Here is a 23,686-nt window from a genome sequence, read left to right as displayed (position 1 = left end):
TGTACAGTGGTGCAGTGAGGGTGAGAAGTGCCTGGGTAGTGGCGCCCTTCCCCCACCTTCTACTCTGCCCTTTCCTCCTTCCTGGCCCCTACTGCTACGCACGTGTGCCCCTTCCCTTCCATGTACCTCTTTAATTTTCCTGGTGCAAGCAGCATCACCAACTTGCTGCCCATGTAGGTGTCGGCTCTCCCTCTGATGTCTCTTCCTAGGTGTGGGATATCAGAGGGAGATCCGAAGATGGAGTGAGCAACAGGTTGGAGTTGCTGCTCATGCCAGTGAAGAGCTAGAGGAATGGGGGGAAGTGAATGCATGCGCAAGGTAGGGGTAGGAGTGATAAGAAGTGGGGGGAGGGGGAAGTGGCGGAGAGGAGCAAGGGTGCCGGCGCCTCCACCATGATGGCCCCCCTGGTCCCTCTTACTACGCTACTGATTCTATATAAGAACAAAAGTGAGACAGAAGACCGCAATATCTACTGTGCTATTTCCCTTCAAAGGACGATATAGCAAGGACTTTGCACGTGTGTTGAATTGACTGCCCTGATGAGGAGGCTTCTGAGCTCAGCAGTTTTACCATTGACATGATCTTGCCACATCTGAAGGATAAGAATATGGAATACCACCAAGGAGTCCAACAAGACAAGAACCCACGGGCACAATGCAGCAGTGGGAATGGACAAAGAACAATCCACCAGAGCCAGGAGGATAAAATCAAGCCTTCTTTATTTTAATCCAGGACGTACAGTTATAAGGACGTACAGTTATAAGTACTATGTTTCAGCGAACACAAACGCTTGCATCAGGGGTCACTGTATCTCAAGTTTTCACAAAGAGACTATACTTTTGTAAATAAACAAATAGTCAGTAGCCATTTCCATTGTCTTCTCTACTGGATAAGTATACGGAGCAGAGAAACCACCACACAAAGCTTTCAAGCTTGTGAGAAATGCTCTGTTTCTGATTTTGGAAAAGTTCAGCTGTCCTCCCAGACTTCTCAGCTTAATTTAGATCTCATATAACATGAAAGGCAGCAATCATTATGATGGCTCTATTTTGGAGGCTTTTAACATTAAGCAGGGCTGCGACCTTGTCTATACAATATTTGCGATATTCTTTGTGCTGTTGTTAAAGCATTCCATAAGACCAGCATTTAAGGGAATATACATGCACAGAGGATCTGCTTGGAAACTTTCAACCTCTATCAACTCAGAACAAAAACCAAGATGCATAAAATTCTCATTAGAGAACCAATATTGGCTGATGACACTACTGTGATTATTTATGCTAATGAACCCATCTAATGACTCATGGATCATTTCTTATGGCCTCACCATTAGCTGGAAGAAGACAAATGCAATTGAACAAGTTGTGAACATGCCCCCACTCCATCATTATCAACAATTGCATGATAAAGGTCACGAGTAAGTTCACATACTTGGGATTCACCATCACAGACCATCTTTCACTTCATGCTGAGTTAAATCTGCAAATTGGAAAAGCTGTCATCTCTCTGTCCGAGCTTACAAAATGAGTGTCAAAGAACTGCAGACTTATGTATCACATGAAATTTAGTGTTTATAAAGCTTGTATAGTCAGTACTTTCATCTGTGATAGTGAGAGAGGGGTGCTGTACTCACATCAAGAATAAATGGTTTCTAAATTCACTGCTTAAAATGAATCTTTAACATCTTCTGGAAGGAAAAAAAAATCCCAAATAAAATTCAACGTTCTGTAGCAGGTACAAATTTCCATTATTTTCACCTTGCTCAGAGATAAGAATATAAGAATAGCCTTACTGGGTCAGTCCAATGGTCCATCAAGCCCAGTAGCCCATTCTCACGGTGGCCAATATGGGTCACTAGTACCTGGTCAGAACCCAAGGAGTAGCAACATTCCATGCTACCGATCCAAGGCAAGCAGTGGCTTCCCCCATGTCTCTCTCAATAACAGACTATGGACTTTTCCTCCAGGAAATTGCCCAAATCTTTTTTGATACCAGCTACGCTATCCACTCTTTCCACAACCTCTGGCAATGTGTTCCAGAGCTTAACTATTCTCTGAGTGAAAAAAATATTTCCTCCTATTGGTTTTAAAAGTATTTCCCTGTAACTTCATTGAGTGTCCCCTAGTCTTTGTAATTTTTGATGGAGTGAAAAATCAGTCGACGTGTACCATTCTACTCCATTCAGGATTTTGTAGACTTCAATCATATCTCCCTTCAACCGTCTCTTTTCCAAGCAGAAGAGTCCTAACCTTTTTAGTCTTTCTTCATACGAGAGGAGTTACAACCCCTTTATCATCTTGGTGGCTCTTCTTTGCACCTTTTCTAGCACCACTATATCTTTCATGAGATAAGGAGATCTTCATGATGACTTGGTAAGGGATGGCAACTTAATTTTCAAAAAACATTCTACAAGTATATGAAGAGCTAGCCTCTGGGAAAAAGTCAATTGGCCATCTGCACCTACAATGTATTTATTGGGATTTATTAACTGTCTTTTTCATGAAGAAATTGATCCAATATGCTGAATAATAATCAGGTACTCTTAAAGTATTTTCCCTATCTGTCCTGGCAGACTCACAATCTAACTGTAATGCCTAGGGCAATGGAGGGATTAAGTGACTTGCCCAGAGTCAAAGGAGAAGGCTGGGATTGATCTCAACCTCAGGGTGTGGAGACAGCACTTTAACTACTAAGCCTCCCTTCTGCTCCACTTTAAAGGTGCCTGCAAGCAAGATCTTAAAATCCTGACCTTAACATTAATACCCTGGAAAATCCAATCTAGGTCACAGTCATTGAAAACACAAACTCTACAAGGACACTCAAAAGCATGAGAAAAGACTGCAATGGGTCTTAGAAGATCAAAGTGCACTGGAATTAAAAACAAAACTCAATAATAGCTGTGCACATTTTCTGCTGAAATTTTATCAGCTGTCCTGTTAACACACAGGAATGGTCATTGCTCTCTGTTAACTGCATGGCTGCCTCAATCAAAGTGCTAGGAATGCCCTCAACAATTAACGTGGAGGTTTAAGAACATAAGAATAGCCTTACTGGGTCAGACCAATGGTCCATCAAGCCCAGTAGCCCATTCCCACGGTGGCCAATCCAGGTTACTAGTACCTGGCCAAAATCCAAAGAGTAGCAACATTCCATGCTACCAATCCAGGGCATTAAAAAAACAACTAACCCACTAATAAGGAAAAAGCTATATATACTGCTGAAATTCCACCTATAACCAACAAGTATATTGGGAGAGCACAACTGAAACCTTAATAGTGTACTTAATTAAAGGTAATTCAAATATTGTGATGGGTCCTCAGTTGACACAACTCAGTCAGGACAAACCTCTAATATTGAGCAGAAGTATAACCTGTAGCCTACTGTAGCCCAGGACAGGGCTCAATAGCACTCTCAGTGGTCACTACAAAATAGCACACCAGCGTGTGACCCGAAATGGAGTCACCCTGCAGGACTGAACTGTTTTCAACAGGAACCAAAAAAATCCCAAAACAAAACACAACAATTGAAGTTCATAGGAAATAAATCAATTTTACTCATTCCTTCCTGAAGGTAAGTAGTTCATGATACAGCTGCCAAACTTGTCAGAATGTTCCCAAACAGCAGCAAACAAAAATATCAAAATAAGCAAGCAAACAAACAGCATACAATAAAGTTCTTGGCTTGCTCTCAGCAATGATTTAGTCTCAGCTGTGTCTGAGAGTTCAGCTCTCCTCAGAGCCAGTTCTGACTGCTCCCAGGCAGGCAGTTTCAACAACACAAAAAAAACAGTTCATGGCACTTATCCAGTAGCACTAGTGCTCAAAGTTCATTAAAGCCTCTGGCCAGTTCAATTCACTGCCAGGACAGGAGAGTGTCAGGTTTTGCAAAATAAAGCCTCTAGACTGGCTTTCAAAAATTCCCTCCCAGGGTGTTAGCAAAACCTCTCCCAACAAATCACACTCCTAGCTTGCATAACAAAAATAGTCCCCAAACAGTCCAGAGCAAAAATCACAACTCACTGTTCATAGGTGAAAGCCCAGCCCACCTGCATGGCTTCAGAAACATCAGGAGCATACTCTGCCAGACTCTCCTCATACTCTATGGGCTGTTCTCCTGGAAATAGCAGCTCCTCAGCTTGTCCAGCCTCTAACAGCTCCATTGGAATGGGTTTGTTGCTCCTGCTTGGCCCAGGGGACTCCCTAGGGAGAAAAGGCTTAAACCTCCTCCCTAGCTGGCCCTCTTGTCTGTTCTCAACTACAGGTTCAAATACTTTAGGGCGACGCCCTACTCTGTCTGAGTCGACAATGTTCCAGGGGCCTCTTGGGCTCCCCCGGTGGCTGGTTGGGACAATATCACCTAACTCTTCTTCAGTTAATTCGAGCTCCCTCTGGTGGTCAAAGGAGATATGCTCAGGCTCAGGAACCGGAGGGACCTTGGAATTTCCCTTCCTGGTTTTCCTTTTCACTTTCTCCCCTGCCTTAACTGGGACCTTGGCAGGGAGAATACCTGGCTGGTCACAAACCCAACGGGGTTACTCAAGAGTATAACATCCCTGGACCCGTGAGTGATTGTGCAACTAAACCATGCAAAATAACACAAAATTTAATTTAATATCAATTGTGATATCTCCAATATACTATGTGCAATAAAGATTGCTATGGTGAGGTTCAACTCTCAAAGAAATGGATATGTCCTTCAATGGCTGAAAAAGCATGTAAAAAATCAAGCTTTTGAAAGCGAAATGAAGAAAACAATGTACTTATCTCCCAATAAGTCGCTAATCGTCCATTGTTATTGTAGGTATAATGTCCATACTGATGATGTTTGAAGCTCTACGGGGCTTCATTTCAGAAGCATAGACCTCGCAAAATCAGAGAACTGAGTTGAAGCTAGTTGAATCTCAAGGAAAATGGCGCTCTGGCGTGGGCAGAGGCTTCCCCCCATGTCTTAATAACAGACTATGGACTTTTCCTCTAGGAATTTGTCCAAACCTTTCTTAAAACCAACTACACTTTTACTACAAACTCTGTCAATGCGTTCCAGAGCTTAACTATTCTCTGAGTGAAAAAAAAATTCCTCCTATTGGTTATAAAAGTATTTCCCTGCAGTTTTACACCTAATATGCCTTATGTTAACACAGGTGGAGTCCCATTTTACATAGAATGTAACTATCAGAATTGAGATGTTCAGGTTGGGATGATTTAGAAAAGGATTTACCACAAACAAGACCCAGCTAACAAAAGCCGGTAAAGTAGAGCTGATGATTTGGAAACTCTAAGGTTTATTGTTCACATAAAATGATTTAAAAAAAACAGTTAAAAGTCAATAAAACAATTGCAACTTGCAAAATCAACAAGGTGAATTTTAAAAAGATATTAAAGCCACACCTTTTTATTCAGGCCTTTTATTAACTAGATTACTTTTTTAGAAAGCTAATGAAATCCTGCAGAAAAGGAAATTGATAATTTTGAAGCCGTTTATTTGATTCTTGGGTGCTTTTTATGTAAATGTGTTTTGTATGTTATATTTGAATTTGTACATTTTATTGTAATCTGCTTTGATTTAAAGCAGACAAGAAATTTTTTAAATAAATAAATAAATAGTCCCAGATGTATACCAGTCTGTATACAAATCAGATGGTCATCTATGGATATATGAATCCACAATGGTGTTAACAATAATAATAGATTGTAATGACCTATAAGCTCAGTATATCAAATCAGCTGGTAAATGGTGTAACAGTAGAATGGATGGTGTTTCTTTAATGAGTAACCTTCTTCTGGGATCCCATGAGAATATATAAATGTGGTATAATCTGATTGGTAGGTCTTATTATGTAACTCCAGGAGTGTCCTTTTATGAAGATATGCGCTAAGCGTTTTAACGCACGTACCGGATTAGCGCGTGCTATAGCGCGCGCTAGCCAAAAAATCTACCACCTGCTCCAAAGGAGGTGGTAGCAGCTGGCATGGGCAGCAATTTAGCGCACGCTATTCCGTGCGTTAAAGCCCTAACGCGCCTTCGTAAAAGGAGCCCATAGTATCAAAACTGTGTGCTCTGTAATGTGACATAAGTAGGCAGTTTGGGTGGAGTGTGGGTGGAGTTGCAAAATGTGTGCATTCTTTAGAAATTAAAGTGATTTTTTCCTGTAAATTTACACCAGTTCCTGAGATGGCGTTAGACACCAGAGAGGAAAGCATAATTGTCCCCTAAATCTCTGGCAGAAAAACCAGGTCTAATCAAGCATGTACATAACTAACACGTCTGTTTCAGATCGGATATAAATTTAGTTGGGGAATGTTTGAAAAAAAAAAAAAAAAAAAAAAATACATACATTCCCAGTGTAAAATGGGAATAAACAGTATATATGTTTTCCTAGACTGTCCAAACCTGGCTGAGAACATGTCATCTTTAAATCTATGCATCCTGGGATATATACTGAGAGTGCTCATATGAAATTGCCTTTTATAAAGGTTTAATCCAATAATATGAACAGGGATACCATCACCTTTCTCAAAAGCAATCATATAAAACAGAAAAGAGAGGAAAAAATTATCCTTAAGCACATAATTTATTTCCTTTTCTTGTATTATATACTGATTTGTGTGCTGCAGAACAATTTTTTCCTTTGTTTTCTTTTTTGTATGATGTATACAGGAATTTCATTTAGGAAAAGGGATTTGGGATTTGTCTACTACCTTTTTATAGTTATACGACCACAATGAAAGCAGTTTATATACAAGAACTTCAAGCATATTCTGGTATAAATCAGACAAAACCTGACATATTAGTGACATATTAGTGACATATTAGTGACATATTCTGAATGGATCTGGGGAAAATCCAGTTTTCTTGATGAACTTGAACTAGGCTAAAATCTGTCTGATTCAACTAACTTCAGATTTCTTCCATTTTTACACTGTAAACGTTAGAACATAAGAACTGTACTGCATTAGACTAAAGGTACAAGAGAAGCCAATTCAGGTCACAAATACCTGGCAAGAACCTCAAAGAGTAAAAACAGATTTTATGTTGCTTATCCTGAGGATAAGCAGTGGATTTTTCCAAGTTCATTTTAATAATGGCTTATGGACTTTTCTTGTAGGAACATGGTCCAAAGTTTTTTAAACCCTGCTCAGCTAGTTGCTTTTACCCCATTCGCTGCCATTGAATTCCAGAGTTTAATTACACACTGAGAGGCTGATACTGTATAGGCCGCCGGTCTCAGCGGCCACCTAAGTGACTGAGAATCGTGCACTGGTGTCTTATACAGAATCACATCTGTCTTAAAGAAAATATGCCTCCCCCAATTCTCTAACCAGCACCGTTTAGAGAATTGTGCCTGCCTGATCACAAAGATAGGTGTCTCAGCCGCCTATCTTTGCCGAGAGATCCCTTGCTATCAGCTGAATGCAATAAGGGAGTCCCTTATTAACTGAGCTGGCAGGAGTCCCCAAAACCTTGGCTTCGGGGAATCCTACCAGCTCAGCTTATCAGGGGAAAATACCCCTACTGTGATCAGCTGAGCCGGCTGCAGCAGAGGACCCCCAGACACCCACATCTGTGATCGGCAGGAGGGATGCCAACTCTCTCCTGCTTAAGTCCCCTGACACGCCCAAATCTAATTATTAAATTTATTTATTTATTTTGATTTCTATTCCGTTCTCCCAGAAGGTCAAAACAGGTTACAAGTATACATTCACAATTGTTTGAAAACAGACTAGTCATGACAACAAATAGGTTACAATAGACAATAACAGAGCTTATTCTAGAGACCAGACTAGCCATAGCGAAGAGTACTAGGAGAAGTATATTGAGGAAGCAGTTTTTAATTGCCCGACTTGCAGAAGAGGAAGGTCTTTATCAGGAAGGATGCCCACTCCCTCCTGCCGCTAGGCCCCCTCGATCCACCGACACCTCCTGACACCCAAACATGCCACCCAACATCCCCTGAACCCCCAACATCCCACCCCAACTCCCCCCAAAACCCTCTTTGAAGAAGGCCAACAAGAGGGATGCCCACTCCCTCCTGTTGACAGGTCTGCCTCTTCCAAAACAGTGGACCTTCCACTTCCCAGTGCATCCTGGGATGTACTGGGGAGGAAAGACTAAAGACCTGATTAGCACAGACACCTAAGGTGTCTCCCAAAAGAGGGGCTTTAGGCACCTAGGCCAATCAGAGCCTTAGGCCTCCTTCCTAGTGCATCCTGGGATGATGCCCTGGGAGTGGCCTAAGATCCTGATTAATCCAGATATCATAAGAGAGGTGTTGGAGACAAATATTGTGTCTGAATTCAAGAAAGATTGGGACATGCATGTGGGATCTGTTAGGGAGAGGAGGAGATAAGAGGATACTGTGGATGGGCAGACTGGATGGGCCATTTGGCCTTGTCACCACTCTGCTGTCTGGGAACGGGACTCCACAGTACTACTAGTGGTTGAACATTACAGTTACACTGACATGTGACCAGAACTGGAGTCACCCTGCAGGAATGGAGTGATAAGAGGAACACAGCAACACACAACTCCAAAGTTATGTAATAAGGTGTATTTTACTTGCATCAAAAATAAGGTCAAGAATGGCAAACCAAAAATAGATAATCAGTTTTGTCCAACAGAAGCAAAAACCCAAAATCAAATTACTAAAATGCAAAAATAAAAGTTCAAGTTTTTCCTTCTTTTCACCAGAGAAAAAAACCCCAATGTTCTTGAGCATTGGCTCTCCTTAGAGCTAATGGCTAGATTGTGCTCTTCACCTGCTCCCAAACAGGGAACCACTAATAAAGTCCTCTGCACTGCTCTGTGCACTGCTTGCAGATATCAATTAGAAGCCTCCAGCAGAGTAAGAAGCCCTGCTGCGTCAAACAAGAGGGTCCCAGGTTTGCCTTACAATTAGCTTTTCAAACAGCTATTCAAAATACCCTCCCAGGGTGTTAGCAAACCTCACCCAAATGAGCTCTCTTAGCTTCTACAATTTAAACACAAAAAAATGCTGAGTTCCCAAACCAGAAAGTTCCAACAAAACTCACAGTGCAGAAAAAATAGATCATTAGCACCTTGCAGTAAGTCCAACCTGCATAGGTTCAGGATCCTCAAAGAACTCCTCAGGCAAGCTCCCTTGAAAGTCCATTGGAGTTTCTTCCTCAATGTCCTGCAGATCCAAGGTGTCTCCAGCTTCAACTACCTCCTTAGGTGTACTGGTATCACCTCTGCCTGAACCAGGGGGTCCTCCTGGGAGAGGAACCTGATCCTTCACCCTAACTTGCCTGTCTGCTTCTCCCAAGCTGCTGGCTTTTCTAGAGCAGGGCGGCGCCCTGATCTAGCGGAATAAGCAGGCAACAGCACCGCTCTTGGGCTCCCCCGGTGGCGACCTGGATGTTGACTGCCTAGTGACTTTTCAGAGATTTTGGGCTCCCCCTGGGGGTCAACTGGGAAATTACCATGCTCAAGATCAGGAGGGACCTTGGAACTTCCCTTCCTGGATTTCTGCTTTACTTTCCCCTCTGTCTTAACAGGGACCTTGGCAGGCATCGTGTCTGACTGGTCACAGCCTTTATCTGTCATAATGTTTCTATGTTTCCATTATTCCCATTTCTAGATCATCTATGAATACATTAAAAAGGAGTGGGCCCAGCACAGCACCTAGGGAATCCCATTATTTGCTTTTTTCCATTTAGAATGCTGACCATTCAACCCTATTCTTTGTTTAGCTGTTAAACAATTCTTAATCCACAACAGGACACTGCCTACCTCATGACGTTTTTATATGTAAGTTCAACAAGTTTTATTGAAGTTTTCCATAACAGAACAACATAGAAAGAAGTAACATAAAATAATTTGATGAGTACAAACTTGCAGGAAAAGGGTATACAGTCAATCAATTTGCAAAGTAAAATTGTGTATAAACATGGTATGCTACAAGAAGATTTGGGGCTCCTTTTACAAAGGTGTGCTAAAACTTGTCTTTGCGCTCATTTGTTGTTGAGCTCAATTGTCCTGCGTGCAGATGTCCTTGCACGCAATTGTCTTGCGCTCACTTGTCTTTGCACATTTGTCTGCACGCTTTTGTCTTGCGCACATTTGACTTGCCACCATGCTAAACGCCAACACATGCATGTTAGTCTATGGACTCATTAGTGGTTAGCGCACATGTATATTTAGCATGTGCTAAAACACATGGAGGGGCATAATCGAAAGAAACGTCTAAGTCCGTTTTCGTCTAAGTCGCAAGTTGTCCAAAGTAAAAAACAGCCTAGGATACATTTTCAAAAAAATATGTCCAATTTTTTTTCCATTTCGAAAATTGTCTAAGTATATGTCTTGCCGATCTGATCATCCAAGTCACTAAATCGTCCATCTTTATACCACATTTTCGTCCAAGTTAAAAATGCCTAGAACAAGCCCTGTTGGACGTGGGAGGGGTCTGCAAAGTGATGGACTAAACACCCAGACAAGATACCTAAATAGTGGGGTACTTTACAGGGCACTGCTATAAACTTCACAAAAAGGGTGCCATGTCTTCATCTTACTACAGCTCCATTATAGGTCATGGTGAGCCCCCCCAAACCACCTCCAGAATCCCCTAGACCCACTTATCTACCATCCCAATAGCTCTTATGGCTGCAGGAGCCACTTATATGCCAGTACAAAAGGGTTTTGGGGGTGTATAGGGGAGTGTACATATTTCAATATCAATGCAGTGATTACAGGGGCTTATGGACATGGGTCATCCTCTCCATGAGTCCCTAACCCACCCCCAAGATGGCTTAAGACTCCTCTGTGCAGCACGACTAGGCTTTCCTATGCCAGGCTGCCAGGTGATGATGTTCTGGAGGCACAATTTTCAAGTTGTGATTAATAGTTTTATGGGGTGGGGGGGACGGTGATCACTGGGGTAGTGTGTGGGGGTCTGTATTATATGTTTGCAGTGTTTATCTGGTCACTTTAGTTGGGTTTTTGTGACTTAGACTATGTTTTAAATGGTCTAAGTCAGAACGTCCAAGTTCTGTCGATCCTGTGCTGTATAACTTTCGGTTATACATGCAGTACAACTAAGTCTAAGCCTGCCCACGTCCCGCCCAAATCCCACCCTCGACACTCCTCCTGACGTCCCATTTAGCTATGGTCGTTCAGCGGCACTATGAAGGTCTAGGTCATTTGTAAACACGTCCAAAACCCGTTTCGATTATTGGCACTTGGATGTCTTTCGTTTATGATCATCCAAGTGCCGACTTAGGCCGTTTTTTGGACATTTTTCTCTTTTGATTATGAGCCCCATAGCGCACCTTAGTATTCTAGTACCACAGCCCAGACTTTGTCAATGGCTGAAAGGATATCCATTTTTTTCTGCTGCTACCTTTTCATATCTAGCATAAAGGCATACAATATTCTACCATTCATTGTAATTTAAGGAAGAGAAATCTTTCCAATGTGATGAAATCATTTTCAGTGGAATCAGTAATAGGCATTTAAGCAGTCTTGCTTTATCTTTATCTAGAAATGTTTCAGTGGTGAAGCCACCAAATATGACTATTGAAAAGGAAAGGTTATCTATAATGCACTATCTCATGACTTTCTAATTTTTTGAGGAGTTATTCATGAGGTACTTTGTCAAATGTGTTCTGAAACTCCAAATATGTAATATCAACTGGTTCACCTTTATCACATGTTTATTTATATTTTCAAAGAAATGTAGCAGATTGATAGAGCATGATTCCTCTTGGATAATTCCATATTGGCTTTGTCTCATTAATCCATGACTATGGGCTCCTTTTACTAAGGTGCGCTAGAGCTTTAACGCATGGAATAGCGCGTGCTACATTGCTGTACGCACTAGACCTTAATGCCAGCATTGAGCAGGCGTTAGTTCTAGAAGTGTAGGGCGCGGTAATTTCCTGCGTGCGCTAAAAACGCTAGTGCACCTTAGTAAAAGGAGCCCTATGTTTATGTTTAGTAATTTTGTTCTTTACAATAGTCTTTTTACCATTTCATCTGGAACCAGTGTCAGTTATAATTTTCTGGGTTACCTCTGGAACCCATTTTAAAAATTGACATTACATTGGCCACCCTCCAATCTTCTGTTATATGCTTGATTTAAAAAATAAATTGCATATTGCTAATGATAGCTATGTAAGTTCATGTTTTAGTTCTGTCAGTACTCTGGGATGTATACCATCCAGTCCAGGCAATTTGCTACTCTTTAGTTTGTCAAATTGCCTCATTACATCTTTCCAGGTTTACAGAGATTTGTTTCAGTTCCTCTGACTCACAACCATTAAATACCATTTATGGCACAGGAATTTCCCCACATCTTCTTCAGTTAAGACAAAAACAATTTATTTAGGGCTCCTTTTATCAAGGCACCCTACGGGGGTTAGCGCGTAGGACATTTCATCACGCACTAACCCCCGCAGCAAGCCAAAAAACTAACGCCTCGTCAATGGAGGCATTATCGACTAGTGCGGCAGGCCTTGATAAAAAGGACCCCTTAGTCTCTCTGTTATGGCCTTGGTCATCTAGTGGTCCAAGTGATTTTTTTTTTATCAGCTTCTTGCTTCTGATGTACATAAAAAAGTTCTTATGTGTTTTTGCCTCCTGAACAATCTTCTATTCACAGCTCTCCTTGCCTTCCTTGTCAGCACTTTACATTTGACTTACCATTCTTTGTGTTGTTTTCTATTATCTTCAGTTGGATCCTTCTTACATTTTCTGAAGGATGATCTTTTAGCTCTAATAGCTTCCTTTTCTTCACTTTTTTTTTAATCATGATGACTGATATACCGGGATACTGTGAACAGTCTTTTTTCCACTTTTCCATGTGTGCAAATTTGTTTATGTACACCAAAATATTTGAAATGGGGGTATGCATGTAAACACATTTATGAACATATGAGGTTGCATTTATTTGCAAAAAATGTTTTTTTGCGAATATAAATACAATTTTATGTACATTAAAATTAATACATATAAAATATAGAAACATGACAGCAGATAAAGGCCAAATGGCCCATGTAGTCTACCCATCCTCAGTAACCATTATCTCTTTCTCTCTCCGAGAGATCCCACGTGCCTATCCAGGCCCTTTTGAATATAGAAACATAGAAACAAAAGTATGTCCATTTTATGAACTAGCTTAACACTATGCTATCTTGAAAGGAAGAAAAGATTATAAACAGAAAGGGAAGAAGTTAATCCGAGTAAAGACTTGACACTAAAGATGTTCCAGGCACATACAGATTAGGTTTGAATGTGTGGATTAAGGGTTTAGAATAATTCAAAGATAGATGGGGATGAGTGGAAGGAGGATGAACATTTAAAATTTTCCATAAAAATTATGATAATGATGTATATATGCCAAAATAAACAGTAAAGAATAAATATATCTAATATATATTTTGCTACATTCCATGGGGTGAATATTCAGCCAGTGATGGTAAACATTTTTATGGCTGTCCCAGTGTTGAGCTTCCTGGATAGTCACTGCTAGGCAATATCTGGGCACTGACATTGGATATCCTGGTTTATGTGATTAAGAGGGGCATCTTTAATATGATGTCTAAGTCCGAGTTTGGATGTTTTATGAAAAATGTTGAAAAATCCAGTAGAGAAAATTACCATTTTCAAATAAAAAAAAAATCTTTGTTTCCCAGGCAGCAAACCAGACACCAGTTTGAACAGGCATAAGGGAACATCAAGAGGATTTAAGATTGAAGGCTTGTTCGAAGAGGAGGTATTCAGCATAATTTTGAATTTTCAATAACTGGGTTTCAGCTGGATAAATTGAGGAAGATCATTCCAGGATTTGGGAGCAAGGGAAAAGAAGGCTGGTTTTTGGGTGGCTTCATAGTGAGCCTGATGTGGACCTGGAAGCAACAGACTTTTTGTGTCAATGGAGCATAATTGACATGATGGACTACAGGATAACTAATGTAGAAAGATGAAGGCAGACCAGTGTAGAATGATATATGTACTAAACACAGAATTTTAAAGAGAAAATGATATTGTACGGGTAACCAATGTAGTCCTATAAATAGCTTGTCAAAGTGTCATGCATGCCTGCAGGTATCATCTTTATTTATTTATATACCACTTATATCCTAAGTGGTTTACATTCAGATACTTTATCATATTTCCCTATCTGTCCCGGTAGGCTCAAACTCTATCTAGTGTACCTGTGGCAATGAGGGGATTAAGTGACTTGCCCATGGTCACAAGGAGCAGAGAGGGATTTAAACCCACAACCTCGACTGCTAAGGCAGTAGCTATAACCACTGCACCACACACTGGATAGGGTTCACCATACAGTATAATCAGGTTATTGTGAGATATGAACCTGGAACTTTGTATGTGACGTTACTGTAGTACCCCCTAGAGCTCCCCTCTGCTCTGCTCAGATGCATCTGTGAGCCCATCTGAATCTCTTATACAGGCTGAGATGTATTGTTTCTTTTACAACTTTGGGTGGTGTGATGGGGGTCGGTGACTACTGGGGGGAGTAGGAGGGGTTCATGCCTTAATCCTTCCTGTGGTCATCTGATCAGTTTGGGCACCTTTTCATTTTTTTTTTTTTTAATACATTTTTATTTTGAAATAGGTATACAAGATAAAAGGTACAATACTCTGGGAACAAATAAAACCATAAACCAAAAAACAAAACACACGATGAAAGAGTCTACCACGTGGTATCTGCACGGAGACGAATGAATCCAACCAAGAAACCAAGCAATAACCCCACCCCCATTCCCCACCCCCCACCCCCCCCAAGCACCCAGTGTCAAAAATTCAAGAGGGCACTTTGGGCGCCATGGGACAAACTATCCCAGACTGGAGTCCAAATAGCCCGGAATTTCCTCCAACAGCCAGGGCCACAATTCTTAACATCCAAATATTCATACTTTAACAAGGTAAACAATTCATTTTTCCACATGGTAAGGGCAGGTACCTCTGCTTGCCGTCAAAGCAAAAGTATACATTTTCGAGCCAATAACGAAGCATTTTTCAGCAATAAGGAACCTTTTCATTTTTAAAACAACTCTAGCCCCAAGCATCTAAATGGTAACCTGGACTTTTTGTTAAATGTTTGACTATCACTGCCAAATGTCCAAATCCTAAGCTTGCTCTATGCTCACCCAAAACATGCCTTCAACATACTCTCTTGGAATTTAAATGAACAGGAGATGAACAGCCTAGAAAAATGTCTAAAATACGGGTTTTGTATTAGTAATCTGGATGGTTTAGCAAGAAAAACATCCAAATGCCACTACATGTCATTTGGGGGATGTTTTTCTTTTGAAAATGAGCCCCTAAATGTGATATTCAGTACTTAACCACTTAAGCAACACTCCATAAAGATAGGACTGTGTATTATGTGGTGATTGGAGTGCATAACTTAGGGCTCCTTTTACTAAGCTGTGTTAGGGCTTGAACGCGTGGAATAGCGCGTGCTACAATGCCGTGCACGCTAGATGCTAACGCCAGCATTGAGCTGTCATTGGTTCTAGCCGCGTAGCGTGGGGTTAGCATGTGCTAATCTTCTGCATGTGCTAGAAACGCTAGCGCACCTTAGTAAAAGGAGCCCTAAGTAAGTTAAACGTAGCATGCACTCAGGGCTTTCAAGGGATTCAGTGAATCCCCAGCTCTACAGCCCTGCCTTTTTTTTTTTTGTATTTGTTTCTTTACTTTTTGCTTGATGCAGTTTGATTTCTTGAGCAGGCAGTAGAAATCAGTTAATCAATGGATAACCTCGCACAAACAATTTAAGAAGCAAGGATCCTCTCCTGGCTACTTTAATCACTTTAAATGTTGACCTGTATGTTAATATAATACTGTACATACATTAGAGAAATACCATTGCGGGTATCTTATTTACTTTTTAAGTCAAATTATTACAACTACATATCTCCTTTACTTCACTGGCTACCAGTAACATACAGGATTAAGTTTAAAATTCCTTTACTTGGCATTTCATGCTTTCTATTCAGGGTCAGAGCAAACAAACCAAAACTGCAGACTTGTACACGGTGCAGGCAAATTTTATTTTGACAAATAAATCTATTCAGGGTCTCCAGCTTACTTTTCGTCAATTACAATTACTCCTACCTGGTCTCTGTCCTCATTGGATTCTAACAGAATGGTATTACCGGACCATACATAGTTCAGCACATTTAAAATCAACCAGAAATATTGCTTTTTATTTTCGGGCTCTTTCCTTTTGGTATTCTCTACCAGATCATATTTGTTTAGAGTCATCTTTTATTCAATTTAAAATTCTTCTGAGTTCTTTTTAACTTTTTATCGTATTTTCCAACTGGTTAAATCTTACTGATTGGTGCTGTGGAAGAATACTAGGCAGGTCTGTCATATACAGTGGTACCTTGGAATCTGAACTTAATCCGTTCCAGAACCCCTGTTGAGTTCCAAGACAATTTTTTCCCATTGAAAATAATAGAAACTGGATTAATCCGTTCCTTGGTGCCACAAACTCAGATTTTCAACAGTAAACACACCGGATCGGGCCCCCCTGGCATAGACAGTAAGATCGGCAACGGCAACTGCAAGCGGTGCTCAGCCCAAAGCTTCCCTCTGATGCGAACCACCCAGCTGGAAACAGGAAGCTGCGTCAGACGGGAAGCTTTGGGCTGAGCAACGCTTGCAGTTCTCATACGTTTGGATTCCGAAGCAGCGTTCGGATTCCAGGACAAAATTTAATTTTTAAAAAATAGTTTGGATTCCAAGTTGTTCGGGTTCTGGGGCGTTCGTATTCTGAGGTACCATTGTACTTATTCTCTGTGTGATCGATAAAATGCTTGTGACCTTTCCTGTCAATTTTGGAGTTCTATTTGTATATAGTTTTTAATTTTAGCTCAGTAAACCACTCAGATTCTCTGCTGGTACAGGTGGTATAGAAAACAGAATAAATAATAATATTATAGAGTGTTTATGCACAAAAGACTGTATTTAAACCTAAACAATTCCCTTTTATAAAACTGCCTGGCATATGGGCTCTTAAAGTTATGTACAAGCATCCTATGTATGAATAGGCTTGTCTTACCTGATGGGAAATATTCTTGGGGTGGAGTTTGTGAGGGGTTTGCACTTTTGAATGTGGGTATTTTCTAAATATACACAAATGCACATGCAGTAAACCAGCAATTTTGTGTGTGCCTGGTAGAACATATAAATATGTGTGTGTTTGGAGGGTAGGTGAGGGAGTGGAAATTTAGAATTGGAAGATATGCATCTGTGTTTTGTTTTTTAAATTAAATTGTTGTAACTATATTCCTGCTTGGCAAGTTAAGTAACTGGGTATAAAATTATCCTCTCTTTATATAACATACCCTGTATTATGCTAAAATATTCTATTTATTGATTTCCTGAAAAACAGCAGACTGCCCATGAAATGACTGCCAAATAATGAAGGAATGTGTCATAGACATATGGAGGCAGCTTTCTGTTTATGCTTATTCTCTTATAAAACAAACATTGAACTCCAGGAATTAGTAACTGGAGAATTTCAAAATTATAGCCTTAAACAGTATAAAATGTCATCCTGACTTTAATTACATTAACACCCTCCCCCCTTTTACAAAGCTGTGTTAGGCTTTTTTTTTATTACCGGCCATGGTGGTATTAGCTCCGACGCTCATAGCAATTCTATGAACGTTGGAGCTGTTGCTGCTGCAGCCAGCAATAGATAGCCTAATGCAGCTTCGTAAAAAAAGGGTGTGTGGGTGTGTGTTAAATTTTAAAAATAGCAAGATGCAACAAGATGAAACTGACATTCATTCAAACTTGAGAATGATGTGATGTGAGAAATATTTTCATGCACTACCTCTAGTGTACTAGGAGCTACTCTACATATTCATGAGGGTATGTAGTAAACTGGCTGCCTGATAGCCCTTGAAGACTAGAGTGCACATTCTAAGTATACAACTAAAAGATATATTAACAGACAGAATTGAACCTTGAGGCACACCACTGGTAACATCCCTTTCCTCAGAGAGATCTCCATTGACCACTACCCGCTACCACCTTCCACTCAACCAGTTCCTGACCCAGTCTGTCACTTTGCGGCCCATTCTGTGGGCACTTTGTTTATTTATTAGACACCTGTGTGGAACACTGCCAAAGGCTTTGCTAAAATCTAAATACACTGCATCTAGTGCTCTCCCTCTATCCAGTTCTCTGGTCACCCAGTCAAAGAAATTAATCAGTTTTGTCTGACAAGACCTGCCTCTTTGGAATCCATTTTGTCTCAGGTCCTGTAATCCACTGGATTCAAGAAATGTCACTATTCACTGTTTTAAAAGTTTTCATAATTTTTTTTTTTTTACCACTAAAGTCAGACTTACCGGCCTTTAGTTCCCTACTTTTTCCTTATTTCTACTTTTGTGGAGAGGGACCACATCCGCCCTTCTCCAATCCTCCGGTACCACTCCTAACTCTACAGAAACATTGAAAAGGTCAGCCATTGGAGCCACTCAAACTTCCCTAAGTTCCCTCAGTACCCTCGGATGTACACCATTCGGCCCCATTGCTTTTTCCACCTTTAGTTTAGCATTCTCCTTATGAACACAATTCTCTGAAAATCGATCAGGGTCTACCATACCTCCACACCTCTTTTTGGCTGTCCCACTCCCAGTGCTTCATCTGTGAACACAGAAGCGAAATATCTGTTAAGAAATTTTGGGGAAATTCTAAAACTGGAACCTAAACTAAGTTAAATGAAGAACACCGTTAGAAACAGACAAAAATGACGAGATTGAAGTGCCTACTGGTGCCTAAATAAAGGGCACCGGAATCACACCTACGTAGGCACTTTAAGCTGCCATGCACCAAAGTAGGCACGGCCAATGCCAGAAGTGGCATTAGGTGGTGCGATTCACACAAAGATAGGTGCTGGAAATGTAGACCCAGGAAACCCTGGCTTACATTTCCAGCACTTAGCATTCCCATAAGCGCAATTCTGAAACCCACGCATATGTGTGACTGATATGCAATTGGCAGCTGTTTTTAAGGCAGCTGCTGATATCAGCACCAGTTACAGAATCTGGGGGATTCAGCCTTATGTTTATCAGTTTTTATATATTCCTCTGATTCCAATGCCTTTGAGTCTCACAATGCCACTTTTGCACTTCCTCCTATCACTAATATATCTAAAAAATATCTTGTCCTGAGTTTTGCTGTGTCTATTTTTTTCCTTCCATTTGTGTCTTTACTTTCCTGGCTACTCGACCAGCCTCTCTTAACTTTTCCAGATATTTTTGTCTGTCTTCTTTTTTGTAGTTTCTGAAAGCTAATCTCTTAAGAACAAAAGAATAGCTTTACTGGGTCAGACCAATGGTCCATCAAGCTCAGTAGCCTGTTCTCACGATGGCCAATCTAGGTCACTAGTACGTGGCCAAAAACTAAGGAGTAGCAACATTCTATTCTACCGATCCAGGGCAAACAGTGGCTTCCCCTATGTCTTTCTCAATAACAGACTTTTTCTCCAGGAAATTGTCCAAACCCTTCTTAAAACCAGTTATGCTATCCGATCTTAACCACAACCTCTGGCAATGCGTTCCAGAGCTTAACTATTTTCTGAGTGAAAAAAATATTTCCTCCTATTGGTTTTAAAAGTATTTCCCTGTAACTTCATTGAGTGTACCCTAGACTTTGTAACTTTTGACGGAGTGAATAATTGATAACACTTGTATCTGTTCTACTCCACTCAGGATTTAGTAGACTTCAATCATATCTCCCCTCAGCCGTCTCTTTTCCAAGCTGAAGAGCCCTAAACATTTTAGTCTTTCCTCATACGGGAGGAATTCCATCCCCTTTATCATCTTGGTCACTCTTCTATGAACCTTTTCTAGCGCCACTATACCTTTCTTGAGATAAGGATACCAGAATTGAACGCAATACTCCAGCTACTATTTTTGAGAACCATAGCAGCCTTCTTTTCCTCTTTTAATTTTTTTACAAAATGTTTTTTTGCCCTTACTATAGCTCTTTTCTGTTTTGCCCACTGTTTTCCTACTTCTTCCAGATGTTCCTATCAAGACAATAGTTCCTTGACATAATCCTCCATCTTAACAAAGTTAGGGTTTTTTTAAACTTTAGTATCTTCACTTTTGAATGAGCCATGCAGTGATCATTGGATGCCAAATGATCTCACACTATAACATCAGAAACACTTTCCTAGCTTGTTAAGCACTCAGTATGACTATCCCATGTGGATTCCATTACCAACTGCTGGAACAGTTCTCCTTTTAGAGAATCAGGGTCTCCCTACTTCTCGGAGATCCTATAATATGGATACTCCAATCAACATCTGGCATATTAAAATCACCTATTTGTAATACTTCACATTTTACAGCTATATTTTCCATTCCCTCTTTCCAGATTGACCCACAGTGCCTCTTCCTTACCTTGTAGATCCTGCAATTTTGGGGCTTTAATATGATCTTTAACATATAACACTCCTCCTTCTTCTTTACTTCATACCCTGTCTTTCCTGAACTAATTATAGACTAGTATAACTATTTTACAGTCATAGTTCTCTACGAACCATCTCCATGATTGCCACTAAATCTAGCCCAGCTTCTTCTATCATAGCCTCTAGATCTAGAACCTTGTTTCCCATACCTTGAGCATTAATATATATTGCTTTCCAGACATTGCCACTTTTTCTCATTTGTGTAAAGGTATTTAGTGATTCACTTACCTGAGGGCTTATACTTATCTGAGGGTTTTGGTTACCCTGCCCCAATAATTATAGATTAAAGCCCTCTTCAATAGGTTAGCCAGTCTGCTGCTGAAGGCATTTCTTCCCATCTTTGATGGATGTACACCATTCCTGCTCAGCAGCCCTTGGAAAATCATCCCATGGCTTAGGAAGCCAAATGCTTTCAACATCACCATTCATGCCAGTCATGCATTGATCTCCAGGATGCAAGCTTCTCTGCCCTGGCTTTTACCCTTGACAGGGAAGATAGGTGAGAACATATGTACACCTGACTATTTCACCTTCTCTCCCAGAGCCACAAAGTCACTTTTGATTCATTTGGAGGGGTAGCTTGCAGTATCATTAGTGTCAACATGGATGTGTAGCATTGGATAATAGTCATTGGGTTTGATGAATCTCAGCAAGCTCTCTGTAATATCTTGAATTTTGGTACCAGGCAGACAGCACACTTCCCAGGACATCATGTCTGGTCTGCAGATGGATGCCTCTGTAACCATTAGAAGGGAACCACAAACTACCTTTTGTATCCTAGTGATCATAATTTCAGCAACTTTGAGGATTTCAAGCTTTTGTCCTTCCTCTTCATGGGATGCTCTCATCTCCTCCATTTCCAGGGCTACATACCAGATCTTCAAGGGTATGTGGAGTCACTGTATCAGTCCTACAGGGTCTTATAACCTGAATCCAGCTGTTATCTTTCAGCATGGTCTTTTCTTCCCCACTGCTGGAAATCTTTGATGCCTCATGAAGCATTTCATTGATGTATCTCATTCTCATGGATGCTTCTCAGCCTTGCCACCTCGTCTCTAAGTTTCTTCATGAGGGATTCAAGCTGAAGACAGTTTGCACCTGGAACCACTCCCTCTGCTTGGGTAACATTTTCTGTCTGCACAGAGACAGAAGCTGTAACCTGGGCAACATATTTGGCAACACAATGTTTCTCAGCTATACTGTAGTTGCAAAGTGCACTTGATGGAAATGCACTTGATGGAAAAAAAAAGAGAAATAAGAAAAAAAAAGTCCTACCAAAGCAATGTCCTCTTCCTGATTGGCTGAAGAGCCTATAAATCAAAAGATAAGCCTTGGTATGGATGGGGGAAGGTGGTGATGGGAATTAAACACTAAACAGAGACTTTCCTGAACTGCAACCTAATATACTAACCTAGACTAAAACACTTTTTATATAAAACCCTAACAGAGCCTTTAAAGAATACGCTATTGTCTAAACTGACATTGCTGGAAAAGCAGTGTCCTAAATTTAAAAAAATTAAAAAGAAAGACAAAGATATAACTTATTGAAGCCCAAATTTGCTTTTTCCCAAGTCTTATCTCTCCTTATACTCCACCTTGTGAACTATGTTCATTCAGCAAGTCTCTCTTATTTGTACCCTTCTCCTCTACTGCTAACTCCAGAAATACATTCCTTCTTTCTTGCTGTGTCATATGTATGGAACAGGCTGCCTGAGTCAGTACATCAAGCTCCTTCCCTGACAGTATTCGTCCACTTTTTCAAGGTTGCTTTTAACTCCTAACCCTCAACTCGCTTGTAAGGTACCCATGCCTGAGAAATTCCCTAACCCTCTACTTGTCCTGCTTGTCTGTCTGATTAAATTGCAAATTCTACTGAGCAAGGATTATCTCTTGAATATTTTAATGCACAGCATTGCATAGTCTAGCAGTGCTATAGGAATGATAAACAGTAATAGATTTATTATGACATAATTGGAAGAATATAAGACTGTATAGTATAATATAGTATGATATAGTACAAGAACATACATAAGTAGCATAGCATGTAAATGCAAGGGAGAGTTAACAAGGGAAGAACACATTCCGTAACAAACTGAAAACCTACCTCTTTGACACTTGAACATCTCAGATCTTCCCCTGCCCAAATGTTCCCCCCTTTCTCCTCCCCTTCTCTCCCTGCCTCTCTCTGCTTCCTCTTACTTTACTTTGTAAGTCACCTTGAGCCTGCTTAGGTATGCGCGACGCAGAAATAGAAGATTAGATTAGAGTGTTGTAGGTGGTGCTACCACTTACACATGCTCATTAGAGAAGGCATCTGAAGTGATATCACTTCTAGAAGTGGTATAACTGTGTGTATGGCCGGGGGAGGAGGGCTAAAATTTTACACACCTTGATACCGGGTAGTAATAGAATTCTATAACAAAATCTGGGTGTTCAGATTATAGAATAGGCTTTCATGGCATCAGTGCACCTACCAAGAAGAACCCACATAGCATTGCCACCTTAATCCTCTCTATTTTGCTACTGTTCCATTTTATGCAATGGAACCAAGTTACTATTAATATACATTAATGGGATTAGCATGAGATAATGTAAAATCAAAACTCTAGCTGTCACAAGAAAGTGTTAGAGTTATTAAAGGGTACTACTGCGTTAACATGCCCCCATTGTGTTAACTAGGACCCCATTGGATAAAATGGGACTGGGTTTTTTGCCCATGTTCATTATGTTCTGTAACTTGTTGTTTTCTTCGCTTCTGCTGGTTTTTCATGTCAATAAAAAATTGTTTACAATCAAAATAATGTGCTCTATGTTAACTCACATAAAAAGTGGTTGTGGACACCAGTAACTCTCGCTGTGAATGTTGCTTCATTTCTGTCGTAATTAAGAGGCTAAGCATTTCCCAAAAGTGGCAGTAACTAGAACTGTCTTACCTTGAAGATCATTATTACTTTTCTAACACTTTTACAAGGATATTTTAGGACTGTCGTTTTTATGACATTTTGATTGCTTCTGAGGGTGTTAACTAGAGATAAATGACTTCTGAATTAAAAAAAAGAATAGTTGGGTGTCAGTCAACAATTAGGCCGCAGGATTTTAGCCCTTGTACTCAGAAGACTTTCCCATGAGGTATATAATTTAGTTTACAACTTCAACATAGTTTTCATTTTTTTATCAGCATGCTAATTTGGAAACGTAGGTTTGGTT

General features: G+C 40.4%; 1 protein-coding gene across 3 annotated transcripts in view; it reads left to right on the top strand.

Moving 5' to 3' along the window:
- NXPH1 (neurexophilin 1) overlaps positions 1-23,686 on the top strand; it is a 558,790-nt gene that overhangs the window by 404,320 nt on the left and 130,784 nt on the right. The window contains exon 2 of one of the 3 annotated variants that reach the window (XR_004538121.1): positions 13,650-13,729. The exons of the other annotated variants lie outside the window; for them this stretch is intronic. The gene's annotated coding sequence lies outside the window, so the exon portion shown is untranslated. The remainder of the gene's footprint in view (positions 1-13,649; positions 13,730-23,686) is intronic. 3 annotated transcript variants of the gene reach the window in all.

The sequence above is a fragment of the Geotrypetes seraphini genome, chromosome 2 (assembly GCF_902459505.1).
Source record: "Geotrypetes seraphini chromosome 2, aGeoSer1.1, whole genome shotgun sequence".
In the NCBI taxonomy this organism is placed as follows: domain Eukaryota; kingdom Metazoa; phylum Chordata; class Amphibia; order Gymnophiona; family Dermophiidae; genus Geotrypetes; species Geotrypetes seraphini.
The sequence above is the reverse complement of the archived record's forward strand: the minus strand, read 5'-3'. Positions and strand labels throughout refer to the sequence as shown.